This window comes from Amphiura filiformis, chromosome 9 (genome assembly GCF_039555335.1).
Source record: "Amphiura filiformis chromosome 9, Afil_fr2py, whole genome shotgun sequence".
Taxonomy (NCBI): Eukaryota; Metazoa; Echinodermata; class Ophiuroidea; order Amphilepidida; family Amphiuridae; genus Amphiura; species Amphiura filiformis.
In genome coordinates this window covers 20244913-20263091 of record NC_092636.1, presented here as the reverse complement: position 1 = coordinate 20263091, position 18179 = coordinate 20244913, and positions in this window count along the sequence as shown.

Here is an 18179-nt window from a genome sequence, read left to right as displayed (position 1 = left end):
CTTTCAGTAAGCTTAAAAACTTAACTTTCAGTAAGCTTAAAGCGTATTACGTGTCCATATCTTCAACGTACTCATCAGTAACGGTGGGCATTCGCTGTGTAGGCGTCTGACACGCCACAAACGTGTATACGAGACTAATAGTTTAACCCCTCAGTTTTCGTTGTTTTCGATAAAAGTAGACGTTAAAAACGGCCGTGATATAGCGCTATTTTTCTCAAAAAGTAGACCTAAAATATGGTGTCATTGTCAGATATGTTATGCAGAATTTTGTTTTGATTAAGATGATATCAAACATATATTTCAAAGTAAGACGTAACTCGACTTATAGCCTAAAACGTGATCCCTATTTTGCACGTAAAGTCTATGGAAAGCTATTTTGTGGCATGTACCCTTGTCCTTTTCGGTAAATCCCATAAGCCTTTGCGAGTACACCTGAGATGTCGTCATTTGACGTCACGCTGATCTGCGCCGATGCGCACGTCGTTTATCGAACATCGTTACTGCGCATTGCAAGTCGACATGAAGTCAAATGACGACATATCAGGTGTACTCGCACAGGCTTATGGGATTTACCGAAAAGGTCAATTCCTCTTGTCCGGGCTCTTTTGTCGGTGGGGATCGATCGAGCGGTCACCCGTCTTTCGCGATTTGAAAATAAAAGCGATGATTTTTGTGCCGGTTTGTAAATGAGGCGTTCGAAATATTGCAATAATTATTCATTTCAAAGAACATAATTATTGTATGTTTTGCAATGTTCAAAATTTTAATTTCCTCTTAGAAAATCGTTCTAAGGTACTAAATAGGCCTACACTGTAAAAACAGCAGGGCAACACTTAATAAACCATTGGACACTTACTAAACCCGTGTATGTAGAGTGAAGGTATAGGAGTGTTAATTTATAAACACTTAAATAACACTAAAACACGTAGATATATGAACTTGATGTTTATATGTTTTTATCACAAGATAGTGTAACACGTGTGCTTTTTAACACTTATAACAAGTGTTTATTACGTGTTCAAGTGTTTATTAAGTGTTGCTTTGCTGTTTTGCAGTGTATATTTTTTATTTCTCAAATGTACAATGCAATGAAGCAAATTCGCTACCAAACGTATAGCACGCAAGGGCACATCCCACTAGTAACAAATGCTACATGGGTTGAAGGGAAATAGGGGAAACTATTTTTCCAATGTAAGCCTACAGGCCTACCACCCCGAGCCCGAAGGTTTAAGGGTGCTCCACAATTAAATAACCTTTTTAGAAGTTCAAGAAGGAGGGTTCTCCTGAGAGGACAAAAAATTGCTATTTAGAACCTTTATTTCTTAGAGTGTAGTTTCAAAAAAGGGGGAAAATAAGGGAGAATGTGAGAATTGTGAGCCGATTTTTGTCAAAACTCTCATCCTCCCTCTGGCGGAAAAATTGAACGAGCCCTAAATACTACTGCACACGTCTTACCTTGTACGGCATCGTCGTCGTTAAGAATTACTAAACGCAATGGCTCTAATCTATTATTAGGTCTGTATAAAGGTAAATGGTAGAAACACATTTTTTAAATTAGTCTGATTTCATTAGAACATTAAAAGAAAACAACTGATGAAAAGAAATATAGCGGAAGAGATGACAGATGAGCTTTTGAGAGAGGGTAAAATTAAGGGAGGGGGGAATACGGTTACCATACGGTTTTAAATTCAATGACTTATGGCTTTGCTAATGAGCGCTTACAAATAAATTTGTTTTTGCATTAATAATGTTGTATTATCATTGATGGTTTTAATGGATATCTGTATTGGGAACATATGGGATTTGTCAAAGATGTAATGCAGTTATAAACTCCTTATTCGATTTGTATTTTGCATACCCTGAAGAAAAAACAAAATTGCGCCCGTTCGGCCCTTTGAGGATTGGGCATGTTCGCCCCATATTTTCTCTGGGCGGACTTATCCCAAACTGGAGGGCGGATCAGCGTATTATACAAAAATATTGATAATTAACCACTAAAGAAGGTAAAAATACTGAAAAGCATGTTTTTTAATACCACCGTTTATGTCCTAATCCAAAATCCCCCCGAAGTTGTAAACACATACGTTTAAGCTCACTTTGGACCCCTAAATTTATTCATTTTATGTTATTTATTACACTTTATCACTGGCACAGAATTACAAAAAAAAATATATATAATATTGCACATAAATTACATCAAAAATTGCACAATATCATGAAAGGAACAAAATTTGTTTTAAAAAGTCCAGTGAATGGTTGCAGCGAACAGGTGCCAAGCACCTCTATAGGACCGCCCCACCAAATCCAAAAAAAGAAGGGAAGGTAAAAATAAATTAGAGGGGGGGAATGCAGGTTAAGTTACGTTTGCCTGCAATTTGGACAATTACAAAAAGTGGTCCAAGTGCAAACACAACTTGCATCAAAGGTGCGAGCAACTTTGGACTGGTAAAACTCCAAAACTTGTTGCCTAAATGAAGCAACAGAATTTGTAAATCTGATAATACTATGGAGCTGGTTCCAAATAGGCACCATACGCTGAAAAAGCCCATCTTGTGACACTCAGTTTTAGAAAGCTGATACAGCAACAAAGGATCAGTGGAAAATCTGGTGGTGGGACGGTCTTTGTTAATACCATTAAAAACTACATAATCATCTAGATTGATGTCAAATAATCCCAGATTGAGATCAACATATTCTCTTCTAAAAGAAGAAAAGTTAGCTCGGTTAACCTTTCTCTGTACTCAGCCTCGGGATAATCTAAAATGAATTTAGTTGCCCTTCTCTAAACCCCTCTCAACTTTCTGGATGTTGCGCTTTGAGGTACCACCCCAGAGGGGACTGCAATATACTCCAAATCACTACGAACCAAGGCTGAGTACAAAGTCCTGGATATATTACGAGGGGCATTGAAGCCAATGGTGCGTTTAATCATACCAATGGCTTCATGCCCCTCATTTTACCCTGACCCGACCCCTGCAATAAATTTAGTGACTCCCCAGAAGAGAATGAATGCTCTGTATACTCTTACTAAATGTTTGCATTTGTATGTTATTGCTATATGCAATGTTTTAACCTTTTTTGTGATTAGGGTGAACTTACCCCACCATATGGGCGAACCTACCCCAATATTGGCAAGTTCGCCACTTTGCAAAACTGTTTTGTTTGCTCTATATCCTGCTTGTAAGGCCTATAGTTCTGAGATTGTGGTCCTATAATATAGCCAAGACATAGGGCTTTCACGTGGGCTAGACATAGGGCTTTCACGTGGGCTAATCAGGTCATCTCTAACCTTAAAATTGATATCGCTAGTCTGGTCAGAAAAAATAGGCCGAACACTCCCCGCTCTCCCCTAATTTGGAAATGTCATCAAGATCAAACAGTGTTGCCGTTTCATTTTCAACCAAGATCAAGATTCCTAGTGCAAGAATCCTTAGTTATAGGAATTTGAATATTCTGGGTGAGCACCATGTTATTTGGATCTAGAAAAGTATTGATAAGGCATATATTTCACAGAAAAGTCACCACCTTGACTGCGAGGAAGCGATTCAATAAAATGTTTTTATAACATTCAAAAACATTTTTTTAAACTTATACCGCAAAATATTCTAGTTTGCGAAAATGTTTAATAAAAAGGTTTTACAGTAAAAAATGAGATAATTAGTGGTCAACCGGTAATGTGTGATTTGCTCCACAGCGACGCCCTCAATTTTTGTTGAATTTCTACTTTTTGCATGTAATGCACAGTATAGTATACTAAAATACCTCGTGAAAGACAATGGCTGCATGAAGTGCTTTAATTACCGTAAAATTTAAGTTTTTATATTAAAACTGGAGATCTCCGCTTTTATAGGCCTATTGCTGATGTGAACATTAAATATGAGTGATATGATACCAAGATGACTGGGCATGCTTGATGTTAGGCTGTTTGTGCAAATTTGTATACTTTAATTAGGCCTAGGCTTATACTAAGATGAAACAAAAATGAGCAGTGAATAAGCAGTGGGGGGAGGCCACTTACATTACGTGAATGGCCTCCCCCACTGAGTACGGTGGCTCAGTGGTTACGGCCGCCTTGGACTCATAATCTGAGAGCTTGCTCGACGTGCGTGGGTTCGATTCCGTCCCACTACCGTGTTGCGCCCTTGGGCAAGGCGCTTTGTCTCGCTTGCCTCACCCCACCCAGGTGCAATGGGAAGCTGTTAGGGTAATCACAGTCGTTGAACTGATGGACCCTGCGCCACTTGTAGGCTGCAAACGTGGTTCCGACATATTCTAATGACGGCGGAATAAATGTAAAGCGCTTTGAGGCTGTCATGATGCAGTCATGTCTACAATAGAATTCACCACGACCTTTGCAGGACTTAAACCCATTTAAAAGCTATTAAACCAAGATAACACTCATTGAAAACAGCTCAACTGATTAAATCATATCTTCTCTGGTTAAATACACACAACATATGTTTCTGATTTACATGTACAATGGAGCAATAAGCTGGTATTATAGTTTCAGTTGGGTGAACAGTTATAAAGCGAACGTTAGAGAACAATTCTGTGTGGGCTTTTGTTTACGAAATGAGACAAAACTCTGCTTATTGTTAACCAGCGTTCTTAAAAATGAGAAGCATGGTGGTTTGCAGACTTAACACGGGTTGGAAATAATTTCTTAATATTTTTGGTGTTATCTGTCGTTTACATATCTTACTATAAATAGGGGAATGTTGTATGTATCTATCTATCTATGTATGCTATAAAGGCTCCGTCAGTTTCGATCCAAATGTCGCCAAATTCATACGGGAGATCGATGAATATACGGGAACGTGTTTAAACTTTATTTGGTTGAAAACGGTCAAGAATTGGCCTCAAAATCAGTGAAAATGTGGTACGTTGCTATGCTGGGTAAACAAAAAGGGAGTCAGTTGTCAAGCTAGCCCGTGCGCGTCGTACGGGCGTATCTAATGCCAAGCCGCTCCCGTAGCGCAGCGATAGCGCAGGTAACGCAGCACTACGCCATGTCGCGCAATGAATGATAATACGGGTGAACGACCGAAGGCGTAATAAATACGGGGAAAAGATGTGTTAAAAGTACAAACAACATGAAGAGGTAGGCCTACTGTAATTAAAAAAGAAAACAAAATGAGGACAAACAGGTAGGCCTACGAGTATGTGGGTTAGCCTATAGTTAGTCACAGTAAGAAAATGAAAACGGGAATAAAATAGGCTAAAGAAGGAAAGAATAATAAAATCTAATAAAATTAGATGATTTAAATAAAAAAAGCTATTAAACTGAGGATAGAACTAAATAAATAATATGAAAACGGGAAATCACAAGCTAAGCAGCAAATAAAAAATGAAGTCAACAGGGAAATGTAAGAAAGGACAGATTTAGAAAATAATGGGAACCGGATTGAGTAAATAAAAAACATGGTAACGGAAATTTGCAAGCTTAGCAGCAAAATGTTTTTAAAAATGGAACAAAATTGGCCCATGTAGAAGAATCTAAAAAGAAAGAAAGAAGCTAAAATGGAAACTTAGGCTTCACGAGGGTCAGACTCAGATAAATGAAATTTACCTTTTCAATGATTCTACCTGTTCAGTAATTCCTCCCGTTTTAGTGAACGCTCCCATTTACTCACCTAGCGGGGACCCGCTAGTCCTTCCTAAAACACCAAAGTACGAATATTTCCAAACATCTAAATCTAAAAATTCAGGACATGTTACAAAACTATATTTTCTAGAATTTTAGAAGAGTACTTTTAATATTGGCCGGTTATTTTTCACACAGCGACGTTAACTAGGCAAATCCCCATACTTCTAACATACGCTATTTGTAGAGGTCACGCGTCAATGGTAAGAGCACTGTGTATTGTGTATAGGAAAACGGACAGTAACTGCAGTATGTTTACGGCATAAAGCGCTATATAAATATCTACATTTATTTATTTTTTATGGACGCCATGCTCAGGTATGGACTCTCGAAACGCACCATCATAAACAAGTATTACTCAGCGCGTGCAAAACATACCCTAAACAAGTATTTTGCCATTTTTTTTTAACACTAAGAAAGTAAATATGCATGTCCAGGTTATTGATGTTTCTTAATGTTTTACCCTACGATATGTTCTGATAGAAGCCAAACATAGCCTATTTCCCCTGGGCCTATTTCACTCTTTTTTATTTGCCATTAAACCTTGGTGCCCTAATTAAGCCCAGTATTTTGCTTGAAAAAGTATACAGGTACCCTTTTTCTCTCAGAACACCACCCGGTGTTAAAATCAACACCCTCGGTATTACTTTTAACACCGACGGAGGTAATATTCGATCATAACATGATGAGGCTGAATTACACTTAATTTTAAAATTTTATTTATGCAGAATTGTCTGTCCATTATCCTATGAACTCGTTTTCTTTCTATAAACTTACCGATTGTAGCTTTCCACACTAGATTGCATAATTTCTTCCGCGGAGAAGCGGGAGTTGTTGGAACTACACGAACCTTTTGGTGCAAGAGGCATCTGTAGAGAACCAAAATAGTCAACAAATTAGAAATAGGATGCTGACGTGGGCATTTTTTTTTAAATACGGTTATTTTGGTCATAGGCCTAATGATTTTCTAAATTTACAAGTAGGGGCCTACTATAACAGTCACCGGTTCGTAAATAGGCCTAAATGCAATTTGCAAATGCATCACCACCCTCCGAGGTTTTTGCGAACAATTTTACCAAATCCCTATTAACGATTGATCAGTCGTTTCATTTAATCAAATCAATTGCCCCCTTTATCTCACGTCCCTCCCCCAGGACAGGACTCCTTTACCTGTCCCTAGTATCATAATGGTTCTAGTTTTATACACCTCTTCCCCATTAAGGGGTATAGGTTTATAGTCTATACACGATTCCGTCCAACAAGTTTTCTTAAACTTCGTACCAATTAAATTTCATCGATAAAGATGAAAAAATTATATCAAAAAAAAAATCATCGTTTTGATGTTCCATCGAAAAAATGTAGTTCATCTTTTTACATGAAACTTTTTAAAATTAATTCGCAACTGTCCATTAAACCACCATCATTAAGTATTGTATTTCTATATTATCTAGGCCCAATAGGCCTATAGTAAAACTAGACATAAATTGAACATGTATTTAAGAGCGTAAATTGTATATTCGCATCTAAATTTGAGAAATACGACGTTTTATGTTTTTCGTGGTCTTGGTTTAGCCTATAGCCTACGTTTTGACCAGCGTGGTCTTTGTGAAATCTTTTTTGGGTCCAAGTATTTTACATTTTCAATGGGTTAACAAATTCCTGGTAGGCATAATTGCGAGCGCAGCGCAAACAGTTTCAATAAAACAACATTATTGTATATTATTATTATCCCAAAATGAATGAATTAATTGTGGGGGGGGGGTAATTTAAAGGGGGTGGGGGTTCTTTGGAGGTTGAGTTGGGGGTTCAAACCCATCCCAACCCCCGCAAAGACCACACAAAGAAAAGAAAGAAAAAAACAAGGTTGTGGATTCGAACCCCATCTCGGTCATTGCCTCCACTCACATGCTCAATAGACCCAAGAGTAATTGTACCGTCCAAAAATGGACTATCAGGCTATGATGGTTCCAAGTAGACGTACAAATTTGTAGAAATTGACCTTGTGTCAGCTTGGCGTGATGGCATTAATCGCCCAGTCGAGTTCCTCCGGGTGTTTCATAAAGACAAACTTGAAACAAAGAAACAAAAAGGAGACAAATAAACAATAAGGTGTGTCTTACACGATTCTTACCTTTTCTTTCTTGCCTAGATTAGGTGACACAAACGATAGAAGACTTAAATATCAGCAAAACCGACAAATCATGAAATACAACGATGTTGAGAGCATGAGAGCAGCTAAATACACAGTAGCCTATTTCGTGGTGTTTTGAAGTCCAGTCACAGTGCGTAATGAGGTTGCTACAACGAAATCAGCGACGCGCGCGTTGTGACGCGCCGTATGCAGAGGGAGCAGGGTATGTCCACACCACCTATCACCGGCTTCACCCAATCGATGTTATTTAATTCAATTCAATTTAATTCAAGGAATATTTATTTCACCACTTCAATAATTCTAAATATATTGGAAAGAAAGACACGAAAACAGGACGGAAAAAAATCTGAAAGAGAGATAGAAAGGGTAAGAAAGAAAGAAAGAAAGAAAGAAAGAAAGAAAGAAAGAAAGAAAGAAAGAAAGAAAGAAAGAAAGAAAGAAAGAAAGAAAGAAAGAAAGAAAGAAAGAAAGAAAGAAAGAAAGAAAGAAAGAAACTAAGAAAGAAAGAAAGAAAGAAAGAAAGAAAGAAAGAAAGAAAGAAAGAAAGAAAAAAAAAAAAAGAAAGAAAGATAAAGAAAGAAAGAAAGATAGAAAAAAAAAAGAAAGAAAAAAAGCAAGAAAGAAAGAAAGAAAGAAATGAAAAGAAAAAGAAAGATAATAACGGAAGCAAATAAATAGTCTAAATAAATGAATAAATAAATAAACAAATAAATAAAAATATATAAATAAAAAACAAATTTTAACTTATAGTTAGACTTTATTTTGCTCAATCACAAAAAATGGGAGAGCGTATAAAAATTAATAATTAAATAAGTAAATAAATAAATAAATAAATAAATAAATAAATAAATAAATAAATAAATAAATAAATAAATAAATAAATATATAAATAAATAAATAAATAAATAAATAAATAAATAAATAAATAAATAAATAAATAAATAAAATAAATAGATTACAAATAAGGTGTCAAAATGTGCAGAAATAATTTCTGCTTCCAACCCATTTCCAACGTAATACAATAGCCCCTTTTTGAATAATGGCCATTATTTAAGGGGGGTTAGTTCCTTTTTTTTTAAATGTTCTTGATTTTTAGTGACAAAACCCAAAAAAAACCACAATTTGCGATTTCCAGGTACAAAATCAATAGTCAAGTCATTCAATAGGCATGTTCAGTATTAATTTATTTTTTTGAACTTGTTAGCGGCATTATATGCAATTTAAATTGTAATTTTGTTATTTTTTTATATCAAAAATTAATTTCGAGAACCACTGTCCCACCTTCCTCAAGTGGATGGGGTAAGTGGGACACCATAAATAGGCTCATTTACCGTCATTTTGCATAATTTCATCGTTATTTTCTGTTATCAGGCATTTTTTTATGGTAAATAAAATATATTATCTCTCAATTTGTAATTGGATTTATTGGTAATAAATAAGTATAATTCCTCAAAGTTGGCCGCTACATCAAGCACTCCACAGCTCAAAATTAATACCAAATAAACTCCAATATTGAGCAGTAAAATTATACATTTTGAATTCAGTTGAAATCATTAACAATTTGGTAAAATCTCTGGTCAAATTATCTATTTTCAAAATTGGTTCTTCAAAAAATGAAAAGGATATCGTGACTCCTGGCACAAAGTTTACTTGGACCAAATTAAGGCCCAAAAATGTCTTGGTGTTAATATTTCTTTGGATATTAAACAAAAGATGTTTAACTTAAATGTTGAAAGTCAATTGCATAAAATGAACACAGGTTTGAATATTTGGTCACACATGGGTTTAAGTTGCCATTAGTAAGTCCCTTGCAATGTCCCAGCTTACTTACTTTTTTCAGTGTTACCTAACCCCCTCCCCCACCCCCCGGGGGGGGGGGCGTACTTGGATTATTTTTCGACGGGGCAGTGGTTCGAAATCAAAAACTCTTGGCATCATCAGGATCACTTAACTGAGTAACAATAAGTTATCGTACAAGACGTGTACACTATTCCTCACAATTAAGGTCCAGTTTTAGTTGTCAATCAACCTGATTATTGTAACGTACAACCAACATGGCAAATTTAAGCGTTAAACAATATGTGTGAGAGTGTGAATAGGGCATAGGGAGAAATATATTGTAATTAGGTGATGAATGTTAGGAAATGTTTTACCGTTCCCATAATTGAAAAACCAGTCATATGTCCTATTTGCTATTCAAACTTGCCCGCTGAATTTACCTTTGAAACTATGTGTTCGAGAAACTGCCAGGTATTATAATACCATATATTTGTTTGACACAGATAACATGCAGGGGAGAGTGGGGTAATCCCGGGCACAAGATTAAATAAAGTTCATTATTAAAAATCATATCAATGCAAAGTAGGAGTAATGTTCTAACTAGTAACCAGTTTTTAATAACTCAACATCTATAGTTAATAAGTTATAATTAAAAAACAAAATGGTAAAAAATGATGGGGTAATGCCGGACACGGGGTAATCCCGACACAATGATTGTTGCTAAGAGGGTAAGTGGAGTAGGATGATAGAATATATTAAGTACTTCTGTTACCTCAAGCATACAACTATGGGGGCTGTTGTTGTTGTCTATATTCTCGAAATAACAAGTGTCCGGCATTACCCCATCTGTATAGAGACGCGTATGTGTCCGGGATTACCAACCACGGTCCCGATTTAATTTTTTCAGTGTTTGTTCAACTAATCCATTTTTAAGATACCAAAATTCATACATCCAGCTAACAATCAATTATCAAACATAATTTTCATCCATATTTCATCTGTGTCCCTTGTCGCATTAACTGTCACCCAGCTAATAAATCACTTTTCAGATAAAAAGTCAAAAATGACAATTTCTGTTTTTTCGTAATTTTCACAAAGAAAGACGAGACCCAAAGCGCTGGTAGTAGTACACATGAGGTACACCTTGAGGTAGCTAATACCCTAAGGTAGTATAATAGTGCCACCCTTCTCCGTTTAGCTGCAATCGATGTGTCCGGGATTCCCCACAGTCCAGCATTACCCCACTTTCCCCATATATTGGCCCAACGTTGGTTTTCGAACGCCAATCTTGGCATCGGCATTATTTTGCTGCCCATATTGGACCAATCTTGGCATACCATCGGTAATCTTCATATTGGCATCACAGTGGCAGCCTACATTGGTCCAATATAGGCCCAATTATTGGTCCAAGCCCAATCTCGATCCAATATTGGGCCCATGAGCAAATGATATTTGGCCATTATTGAACATATATCGGGCCACCATCGGACCAATATTGCCATGTTATAGTAACATATCATCCAGGAAACGTATAAGTTTATTGGTTGCATAACTAAATAGGAGATCAGAACAGGGGCGCTCAATTTAATGAGTGACAGATATGTGTCAGTCACTAGACCCCCTCATCCTTTTTTTACATACAACATAGTACAACCAAGCATTTCCTGGGGCATTTATATAGAAGATGTTAAGCAGAAACTTGAACAAACAAGTTCAGTTTTTTGAAGAGAATTGCATAGACGAAACCCTCCATCACCGGTGAGAGTCCTGGTTTTGGGAACAAAGAGAAGTAATGTGTCTAGTAATTAACGAGTGGCATACTTTGGTTTGCGAAAGGTGATTAGTTCTGATAGGTATTCCGGTGCTTGTGAAGTTACACACCTGTATGTGATCATTGTGATGACCAAAATCTTGAATTCGATACGCTTACGGATCGGTTGCCACCAAATGAAGATGGCGTAACTGAAGGGCACTAGAATATCTCTCGGCCAACGTTGTATAATACCCCTCCCTTGTTTTTTGTAAGTCTTACCCGATTATCTCCTTTCATTTATGAAATTTGAAATTGAAAATACATGAAATTATCACCATGATTTAACGGGATTATGATATCGAACAAAACATGTACACCTTCCTCACACTTAGGACGAGTTTCTTGACAGGAGTCTTAGTAATACCCTTAGTCTTAGTGTGGCTTTGAGGTTAATAATAATCCTTCACTATCTATGGTCTATGATTTGTTTTGCGACCTCTTAAGCCTTGAGGCTAGACAAGCCAACTGCTAAGCCACCCGTCAAGAAATTCGCCCGTAGAGCCCCACAAACGTGTAGTCAGGGTTTGTTTGGGGAGGAGGTAAAAAAGGGGTAAACATTGTATCGCTTTTAATCCTTCAAAACAGGCCAATTTCAACGTTACAGAAAAAAATGTAGGTACCTTTTTCGGATTGGCATTGCATCCGCCCTCCGTGGATTTGGAAGCGCATGAATGTCTGTCTTCTCCAGTCTTTCGTCTTAGATTAATTATAAATAATGCCAATCCATCTACGTATGGCAAGGTAACCAATTTAAACATTAAACAATATGCTCAACGGAGTAGGGCAAGGTAGAACATTTTAAATTAGGTGATGAACGTTGGGAAGTGGTTTAGCTATACGGTCATATTAACTGAACCAGTTCTTTGAGTCTGCTATCGTGAGTATTCGTGATAATCAATTACATTTGAAACTATGTGTTACACGTTCGATAATCTGCTGCAATAGCATGCTTACACGAAAACGGATAGTCCGTAGGCATAGTTGTTACTTATTTACAAGTGCCTGTCGTTTTAGACCCCCCCACAAAACGTTTTACAGATAACGTTTAAATGTCAGGTGAAAAATAAGTAAATGTTGACTTTTATGCAGCGCCTTTTGGGTGTACGTATCAAAGCGCTCTACATTTATTCCGCTGTATATCAGCTGCCATACGATGCCTTATATTCGTCTCAGCAATGCATGCTCATACCTTTGGGCGGCGCTCAATGGACAGCGTTCCCAACCGCTCCCCATTTCACCGCTTTGTAGAGAGAGGCAAGTGGAGTGTCGACCAGTTTGAGTTCTAAAGCATTTCTGTGACACTTGCTCTCCGTCCTAGTTGTGTTTGACAAAACGGATGGCTCGTCTCTGCACTGCTTCCAGTTGGTACATTTGGTCGGAAGTGTAGGGATGAAAGTCAACATTTATTTATTTTTCATCTGACATTTAAACGTTATCTATCTGTAAAACGTTTTGCGTTCGCTGGAGGTCATTGAGTAGTATTTGCAAAAGGGAGTACAGCCAAAAAAGAGGGGTCCAACTTCAATACTAATTGCTACCCTTTACTTTTCTGCTGACATCTCAATACTTGGTGTGCCCACCATCACTGTCTATCACTTCACTGCCTGGATTCGCCGTCGCATGCACTAAACAAGATGGCGTATCTTTCCTTGGTCAATGTCTCGCCATTTCCTGAGCAGGATGCGCCGAAGACCTTCTGAGGTAATCTGACTTCAACCTCATATTGATTTATGCCTACCATTGTTGACCATTGAGTACAATTAATGGTCATCACAATCAATTTATCCAACAGGCGACACACATACTCATTTGAATTTGCCGGACAAAAGCAATGGTCATTTATTGGTCACAGTACTACGCATTTGGCTTGAATAGGAGCTAGGTGCAACTGTCAAAATCCGACTTGAAGCCACTCAAGCGGCCGTAACTCGACCAAATGATATCGTAGAGCAACAAAAGAAGTGTCAAAATGCGCAGGAGAAAGCTGCACTTTATATACATCAAATAAGTTTTTGCTATATATTTTAGTTCCCGATATATCTGACCATCTATAATCGTTTCGATACTTTATTGGTTGAGTTTATACATACCTATAGGTGCAAATGTCAGCAACCAAGGTGGAGGGGGAGAAGACATGAGGAACAGAATTTGCAAGGCAATGGGATCATTCATGAAGCTCAAACAAATCTGGAATGCAAGCAAACTCACTTTAGGAACCAAACTGAAGCTGTTCAAATCTCTGGTAATGTCAGTATTATTATACGGCTGTGAAACCTGGAAGATCAATGATAGTGATAACAGGAAGTTTGACACTTTTCAATTCAAATGTCTCAGGAGAATACTGAAGATTAGATGGCCATATGTCATTTCAAACAATGACTTACTAAAGAAAACCAAAATGAACAGGACAAGTGAAGAAGTAAAAAGAAGGAGGTGGAAATGGCTTGGCCATGTGCTAAGGATGGAAGATAATAGCCACTGCATGACAGCACTTTCCTGGGCTCCAGAAGGCAGAAGGAAAGTTGGTCGCCCTAAGACAACATGGAGGCGGACAGTGGAAAAAGAAAGGAAGAAATTAGGGTGGAGGTCATGGAGTGAAGCCAAGCCAGAAGCTAGAGAAAGGGACAGCTGGAGGAGGAGACTTGCAGCCTTATGGGCCACAGGGCCCGAAGAGGATAGGTAGGTAGGTAGGTCCAAAATAATGAAAACAACATGTAGCGCACACAAGTTCCAGGTATGGCATTTTTCTGACGCGTATCGTGTATACGCCCTTCCATTAACTTGCGTTCGCGTATACGCTACTGACCAATTGTGGATTCATCACGGATTACCAACGATTGGCGCCTGTACAAAGGTATAGGAAAAGTTGTTGAACAAAGACATGAATAGGCCTGGCCTGCTGAATTGTTTGAGAGTTGACTCCTGTGGACTTTTAATACAGTTTAAAACGGTCTCTTTGTTTTACAAAATGAACCAATGAATCAAAAATTGACTAATCCAGTGATTTAAAAAGCAACTTCGAAAAGTTTTAAAAATAATTGAGGGATTCATATGCGGTTCTTAGGAGATCCAAGATCATGTCGCCACATTTATCAAGGCGATAGGCGTGAAGTTTTTAGATACCCATAATAATTTACCATACAATAAAGAAGGAGGTAAGAATAGAATGTAGGAAATCCTCTCGTTATGGGATACGCATGCCAAAGGCAAAGTCAATGTCATATATGGAAGAAATGTTTTTAATACTTTAATCCAATGAACATGAATCACTTGATGAATTTATAGTGAAATGTAAGACATGTGCCGCCAGGTGTAATGTGAGATAACCTTACAGGTGATAGAAGGTCTGTGGTATAAAACTTTGACGCAAAAGTTGCTTGCCCAGGATCATGTCACATTTGAACTTGAGCAAAGTATCACCAAATGTAAAGCTCACGTTGCCACACATACACAATTAAAGGCAACTCAGAAGTCAGGGTAAATCTAATGTGCAGTTCGCAAAAAAATTGCAGATTTTGTGGACGTAAACATGAGTTGTTGAGAGAAAAATGCCCATCCTTTTAAAAAGTCTAAAAATTAAAGTTCTAGTCAGTATAGTTCTGGTCAGCACAATTTCCAAGAAATGCAATCATAGAAAGAAAAGGTCAAGTGCTGCTCATGCTATAGAGGCAGAAGAGGTTTCTGCAGATTCTTCCACCACTGACTATGATGAAGTATACACAATTTCTGTCACAAATGAAGACGACAAATCAACTGATGTTCACGTTCACAATTTTGATGAACATTAAACTGTGAGAAATAGTGTTGGTACAAAACATGAGAAAGTTCACCATAGAGATTAACATAACATACAATTAGTCAAACGTTCTGGAAATACAAAACTGGTGAAAGTCAATAATGTCAAAGAAGACAAATTTGACAGGGATGGAAATTGCAGGACAACCATATCCAACTATGGTACCTGCATATTGCATCCTGGCCAAAACCTCCTGCAAATTGAAAATGTACAATCAGTAGGCCAAAATGCATATATCATACCATTTTGTTAGCAACATTGAGGCAAACCATCCAGTGAAGAAGGTTAGTGGTACGAATGGGACTATTCTCGTATTGTGTCCTGTACACTGTTCTCAGTTGGTCAAGCTGCCATTCACGACCGAGTGGTCAGATAACTAAAACAACCATATTGGCCATGGCCTCCAGTTAACGAAACCTATTTTAAGACATATTTTCATAATATCAGGTTTGCTGATAATCAAATCTTTGAAGAAAAATTGAATTAAGCTATGCAGACACCACGTTCAAGAGTGAGATAGAGAGAATTTGGCTCTTTCAAGTACATTGTTCTTCGAACATATTGACCGGCCCTCACAATAGATCTTATTTTCCTCATTACCATCCTGAAACTTGTCGCTCCAACTCAATGTATTTCACGACGAAATCGTGAAGAAACAGACGAATTGTGGTTACCAATCTTAACGACAATTCACACGCCCGGTAATTCTGAGTAGCTAAGGAATGAAATCTCGATTCTTCGGAAAAACAAATGTCAGGATAGTAATGCGAAATAAATATGATCTATTACATGATACTAAAAAACTCATCACCAATGTGAGTTATTGGGGATCTTTAAATCATGAGTGCTGTTATTCTGAAAAAAAAGGTGAACAAACTTTATATTATTAGTGATTCAGTATTCGAAAAATATATTCAATTATGTTTGTTTAATATTATTTACTTACAAATACTGAGAAGCTTCGTTGGTTGCTAGGGACATTTGAATACGTTATATTGTACACATCTAGATGGGACTGGCATATTTTAACGTGGAAAATCATAGGCTAGAACATAGTCCAGCACCCAGCAAAAATGTAGCCATGGGCGATGCTTGGTGCGTGGGTTTTGTTGTTCAATTTTATATGCATGCGAAAGTCGCTTTCGTTTGTTCGTAAATTAAAAAAAAACGTTGTCCAGTGTACAGTGGATAAGTATTACTCGTAATATAAAAATCTACCCGCCCTCGTTTAAATAAATGGCCAATTATTCCAACAATAATATGGTCGTACTAGTAATAATCTTTTCAGCTAATTTCCTGAGTAATTTTCCTGCTGTATTTACTGAGCTGTATTTTAATGAGATGAAAATTAATATCGTTTGAAAAAGAAATCACATTTACGATACTCTTCCTTTTAAACCTAACACTACTACTTCAGTCAAGTCAACTCAATCGGTAAGGAGTTTTAAGACTCCGGTGCATTGGTGTTTGACGATATACGAATTCGAAACCCTTGCGTAGCTTTTTTTTTTGTTCTCAAGAATAATTTAGCTTACTTGGGAATCCCCTTGACAAGGTATTAGCTTGACGTTTGTCTCAGTTACCCATACTCGAGGAGCGGATCTTGGCTGCGATTGTTTATTGTGGTACGCTTAGGCTGTGCGCTACTGAGCTGCAGATCCCTTGTTGTTGCTAAACTAAGAATTCCTTTAAAGTGTGCTAAGGCTTGTGGGTTTATGAACGTAGCGCATTATAAATCACCGCTCTCTTTTTTTCTTCATTTTTAACATGCAAAGTATGCGTAAGTGTAAGAAATAGAAAATGATTGCCTTTTGTCTTTCTGGAGCATTCGGTTATTATCCTTGATTTTTTAAAGCATTTCCCGTGCTGTTATATTCCTGACATTTTATATCATTGTAAATCTCTGATTCTCCTCAATGATCTATTTGCACTTTATTGATTTTAACACCCTCTCGCGAAATTAGAAACATATTTTGTACGTACATCTGATCAAGGAATAAAACATACAAACATGACTCCTTTTTCTCGGGAGGTTTACTCCAGGCTCTCTGCTTGAATTATGACGCTTTCAACTGTGCCGAAAATATGTGACCGTCCAGGTAGAAACAATAAAGTCGGCCCCTGGTCAAACTTGTTTTCTTCCGTGTTTAGAAAATATATATCATAAGCTTTACATTACATGATATATCATTTGAATTCAAACGATATCCCGAAGCGGAGTTATAACTTGTTAAACTTTGCTCCTTCAGTAAAAGGGTACATGCCATTGTTTCTTTTTTTCCACATTGCTTGTATTAAATATCAAATGGGCATAATTGGCGGTCACTTCAAATCATCCCCAACTGAACGAGGTTCAGGAATGTCCTCTCATTGTTAATTGTTGGTTAACCCACCACTTGAACAGGATTTAGCCAAAGCAAACAAAGACTTGAGCTTTTTACTAATGATATACATAAGTATAAGCTTATTATCCTCTTCAACAATAGGATTAAAGATTGGTGTTTGACTGAATGAGAAACATGTCGGACAAATATTAGGGACATATGAATACAACCTCTATGCATATTTTGCACTGTAACTCGAAATACAATTTGCCGACTTTAGGAGCGGTTTGAGATGGATGGTCACATATATTGATTTGTTCAACATGTTCAAGGGAGTACTAGAGAATGCTATCAGCGTCGGTGAAAATAAGTCTGGTCGTAAGATTACCATTAATTTTAATTCGTGTATCTATTATCAAAGCACACCTATTTGAATAGCTTTTAGGGCAGTTCATACTAAAATAATTGTATTTGTCAAAGATACTGGTCTGGTGGTTTCCTATTAAATTATTAAAGCAATAAACTTTGTCATTTGGCCCAAACTATAAATGATATCTTGTTAAGATATATCGTGATAGGACGAAAAGTTATGACTATACTGATCGGAAAAAAAAACATTTAACAAAATCGACAATGTGTATTGTGCCACATAGATTCAAAGAAATATGTTA